Source organism: Phyllobates terribilis, unplaced genomic scaffold (assembly GCF_046119375.1).
Source record: "Phyllobates terribilis strain yellow unplaced genomic scaffold, ASM4611937v1 Scaffold_1621__1_contigs__length_244372, whole genome shotgun sequence".
NCBI classification, from domain to species: domain Eukaryota; kingdom Metazoa; phylum Chordata; class Amphibia; order Anura; family Dendrobatidae; genus Phyllobates; species Phyllobates terribilis.
Window position 1 is genome coordinate 203,769 of NW_027364381.1, and position 5,273 is coordinate 209,041.

Sequence of the window (5,273 nt, forward strand, 5' to 3'; positions counted from 1 at the left end):
CCCCCACTATACCATCGCTGGGCGTGGACCTGTTTGCCCATCATACCGGTCCGGATGGACTGCCGCTGAAGTGGCCGGCTGAGGCCGGCTGAACTGACCGGCGGTCAGCCATGGAAAACCCAGCCCCCGCGCGAGCCTCTGATACCGGTTACGGAGCCCGTAGAGTTTACCCCGCTCCCATTAGAAGACGCCCAATTTGAGTGGGACCCCGTCGGTGAGAACTTGATAGGGTTCACTCAGGAGACCCGGGCGGGCGCGATCCGTCGTCTGGAGGTTTGTCAGCAACAACTGGTGACCTTTGAACAGGAACGGCGGGAGAGGCGCGTCAGGGAGAAGCGGCTCCAGGCCCAAAGCGTGGAGCCAAAACGCAAAGCCCGTCAAAACCCCCGGGCCGCCCGCGGTCCCCGAATCACCGGGACCATAATCAAATTCCATATGGAGAACGGTTGGGGCTTCATCAGGGGCCCAGAAACGGCAGGCGACGTCTTTGTAACCCTCAGGGACGTTGAAAGCCACCTACCGGAGGGACACCGTGGCCGTGACCTCTACCCTGGTGATGTGGTCACCTTCACCTGACACAAGGGCGCAAAAGGACCATATGCCCTACATGTCCATCGGCTCACCGAGGAGGAGCTACAGCACTACGGCTATGAGGAGAGCCAAGAGGGCCCGGACAGGTCTGAAGAACTGTATGATGAGGAGGAAGAAGGAGCATATGGAGGACACCGCTACTAGTAAGTAGCAAAAGCATGTGTGTAAATAGCTACCCGTCGGGGTAAAAGAACTGTTTCCAGAGAGTGTGTGGTCCCCGTTGGGACTGTTAAGAGACTGGTACCTGTGTGCCCCTCATCCCCTACCAGGCTGAGGACTGTGAGCAGCCATTCCCCTCCCCCTTTCTAACCGGCCGAGGACTGGGAACGGCCAATCCCCTGTAAATAGTTGCGCTTCCTAAAGCGCCCCCTACTGGTTTTATAAAAAGACTACCACGTCAACCTCTGGACAATGAGTCCCTCATGTTTACAAGTTTGCCAAGGTTCCTGCACTTAAAAGAAGAATGCACACCTGGTCGGAAGTTGCACCGCAGCCAGGATCCAAGAATGTGTTTTTGAAAATGTTTTCTTGCAAATGTTTTATATGAATAAGTTTTATATGCTGCTAAATAGTGTTGTGAATGTTTTCTAAAATGTTTATATGTCAAAAGAGTTCCAGAAGTATTAGTATGTGTTTTATAATAGTGTGACAAGAAAAGAAAAGCGTTTCCCATAAAGGGAATTGAACAGTGTTGCCTGTTTCCTGATGTGAAAAGTTTTGAAAAAGTTTGCATGTCCTGTAATTAATTGTTTTTGCTCTGTTCCAGCTCGAGGACGTGCTGTGGTTTACCAGGGGGTAATGTAGCGCCCCGAGGGTTCGGCCGCTACAGGGGTAATGCACCTCTGCCAGAGGTGTGATATTCCACTCCCGGGTAAGGATGGAGTATGGACCAGGGCTCAGTTAGCTGCATACAGCACACTCACCCTATTTCCGAGGGACAGCTCAACGGTACCCCCATTAGACAGAAATGCAGGTACGACAGACCATGTCCCTGGGTGGATTGGGAAGGGGGGAGGAATACCCGGTGATGTAGGAGCAGATAGGGGACGGTTCCTGAGCGTAGGTAGGAGCCCATTGGTTGCTGGTCACCTGGGCTCATGGCTAGAGGGAGGTATAAGAGGTGGGCACCATCTTAGGACAGACAGTGAAGTCAGACAGTCAGTCTGTGCAGAGAGAGGAGAAGACAGGGAGTAGAGGCTCTGTAGGAGCTCTACTCCAGAGTGGGCCTAGGGAGAGGCCGAGGAAGAGAGTGGAGTGGAGAGAGAGAGGAGGTGAAGGGGAGCTGTGGTTTCTTTTCAGCCCAGCTCCACGAGAAAGGAGTAGAAGAAGGAACAGGAAAGAAGAAGAGAGAGAGAGAAACAGAAGGGCTCAGGAACAAGAAGGTGGAAGGGACCCTAAGAACCCACGAGAATACAGGGTGAAGGGTCAGGCAGATTAAGGGTACCGGATCCCAAGTTGGTGGAGGAGAAACAACCCTCAGCCAAAGACCGGAGGCTGTGACCATTTATTGGTGCAGCACCTCATCAAACCTGCTAGGAAGGCACCATAAAGGACAGCGGAGAACGGGATCCATGTTTAACCGCACAAGTCCGAGGCAGCTGGACAAAAGCGGGTCACTGGTGAGGCAGGCCAGAGGAAGGATTGAAGGGGGTCCTGAGCCATACTTCTGAGCTGCCTGGGAGTTGACCGAGCCCCACACCTGGTGGACGCAGCACGGCTTGGGTGGTCACTACCTGTACAGAAGTGACCCGGAACAAATGAACTGTGAGTAAAGACCCTGGACTGTAACTTGTTGTCTGTGTGCTCCTTTGCGCCTCCAGCACTATTGGTACCGGGACTCTCGCCAACATCACTCCCACCATCCACTATACTGCTCTGGGGCCGCACTCTTCCCGTGGGGAGTCACACCATCCCAGCTGCATACATCATCAGCCCCAGCGGTCTGCCTTGCAGCGGCGGTTCCTAATAACTGCAATTCACGGGTGGCGTAGTCGGCCATCTCTTAAAACTTATAAAGGGACTACCACTGGTCTGACCACCCTGAGCCACGGACCGGGTTGCCACTACTATCCCCATCGTTCCCCTATTGCCCGAATCCGAGTGCCCTACGGCCCAGGGGGCGAGTCACATATATACATGGAATGGGAGGGGGAGGGAAAGAGCATATATACATGGAATGGGGGAGGGCAGCATATATACATAGATTGGGGGAGGGCAGCATATGTACATGGATTGGGGGAGGGCAGCATATATACATGGACTGGGGGGGGACAGCATATATACATGGATTGGGGGAGGGCAGCATATATACATGGATTGGGGGAGGGCAGCATATATACATGGATTGGGGGAGGGCAGCATATATACATGGATGGGGGGCAGCCATATATACATGGATTGGGGGCATATAACAAGATGGGGGTGAGCATCTACAAACTCGTAATGACCTGGAGAATAATAATGGCCGGTCAGTTTTAGCATTCAGTGAACGTGGTAAAAAAAAAAAAACACTGTGAAATTGCATTTTTTTTGCAGTTTCACCACACTTGGATTTTTTTTCCCGTTTTCCAGTACACGATATGGTAAAACCAGTAATAATATTTAAAAGTACAACTTGTCCCGCAAAAAATAAGCCCTCACATGGCCATATTGACGAAAAAATAAAAAGTCTATGGCTCTGGGACAAAGGGGGGCAAAAAATAAAAAAAAGAAAAACGGAAAAACCCAAGGTCGTTAAAGGGTAAAAATACAATGTGATTTTCTGTTTTCTTTTCAGATTCTGTCTCTCACAGGTGAAGTGTACCTACGATAACAATTACAGACCTCTCCATTCTTTGTAGGTGGGAAAACTGGCAAAATCAGCAGCGTATCAAATACTAATACTGTACTAATAGCACTCAGTGCTCACATAATATACCAGCAGGTGGGATTAGGTTTGGGGGGCTCCTGTCCAGCGGCCACAGAACAACTGTTGCGGCCGCTGGTCCTGAAAACTGATTTCCTCCTCTCTAGTCTCTAGCGATGTATGTAGGTGTATTGTGCTGATTACACTGCCCCCTACTGTCCAACAATCACTCTGCATAACATTTTCAAAAGCAAATACCTGATATTTAGTGCTGAGTGCAGTTTTTGTGTTACACCCAGACAGACGAGCCGCTGTATACTCACACGTATCAGATTTCTGAATATTTGGAGACTTTACTAGCTTTTTGTATCACAAAACATGGAGATGCCAGGGATTGAACCCAGGGCCTCATACATGCAAAGCATGCGCTCTACCACTGAGCTACATCCCCTGTATGGACACCCAGGGATTTGTTCTCATCTCCAAGAGACACTAATCTATGACTACTAATAGATTTTCTCTATTATTTTTGCTCTTTTATAATCATGCAGCATAAATAGCATCATATTCTAATAGTCTGGACTATAAGGGACAAGACAAAACTATTTTTCTTTAATTTTTTATTATTTGTTTATATTTAAAATATGGGGAAAAAAGGAGGCGATTTTATTTTTTATGCCTTTTATTGAACAGATTAAAAAAAATGCAATTCTGCTTTTTGCATATTTTAAAGAGATTGTTCCCTACTGGATGGCACTTTTCTATTGTCCCAGTCAAATAAGAAGAAAGCACAGAGCACTTACCTCCCAGATACGCACTGTGACAAGCACTGCACCCTATGATGATCTCCTGATATTGCTTAAGCCTCATGATTGGTTCCAGGCCATCAGCGGCGGCAGAAAGGCGGCATCGCCTGCAGGAGAGATTACACTCTTGTGTGATGTGACTGCTCTCTAAGTCATCCGGATTGTCGTGGGACAGTATGGATTATATTCACGGCGGACAGGTGAGTATTATGGTGGATTACTATTTTTTCTCGTTTACAGGTGACAAGGGCATCAGGGATTAGGTATTAAGGTGAGCATTATGGTGGTTTTTAAAAAATTTTTCTCTTTTACTGGGGACAAGGGCTTCGGTGAAATAGGTGTACAAGTGAGTATAATACTTTTTTATTTTTATTTCAATAAAGGAGTGTTTGTCTTTATTTCAAATAAAGGACTTTATTCTGGGTGTTTTTTTTTACAATCTGACTATTGGGTTAGTAATAGGGCGTCTTATAGATGCCTCTCCATTACTAACTTGTGGGCTTGATGTTAGCGGCCATAAAACAGCTGACGTCAACCCCACAATCATTTACCCACTTGTCATCACATCAGGGTAAGTGGGAAGAGTGGATGCTAAGCATCAGATTTGGTATATTTTATTGATGCACCAATTCTGGAGCAGCTGAGAGCTGATGTTTTTAGTCTAGGAGGTGGACAATAACCATGGCCACTTCCTAAGCTATTAAATATCAGCCCCCAGCTGTCTGTTTAGCCTTTGATGGTTAGTGAATAAAGGGGGACCCCACATCAATTTTTGTTTGGGGTCTCCCCTTTAATAATCAGTAAAGGCTAAGCAATCAGCTGAGCACTGATATTAATAGCCTGGGAACCTTTATGGGTATTGGCCTGTTCCCAGAACATTAATATCAGCCACCAGCCATTGACTTTCCCTTTGCTGATTATGAAAATGACGAGGGACCCCACTTCTTTTTTTTTTTTATTAACAAGTACAGTAAAATACACACCTAAGGTAACCTTAGTTCACAGCATCTAGGTGTTCCAACAGCTGGAAA

General features: G+C 47.5%; 1 non-coding gene across 1 annotated transcript; it reads right to left on the reverse strand.

Moving 5' to 3' along the window:
• Positions 1–3,815: 3,815 nt before the first annotated feature.
• Positions 3,816–3,887, reverse strand: TRNAA-UGC (transfer RNA alanine (anticodon UGC)). The gene has a single exon. It is a non-coding gene; the product is annotated as a tRNA-Ala (tRNA).
• Positions 3,888–5,273: the final 1,386 nt, after the last annotated feature.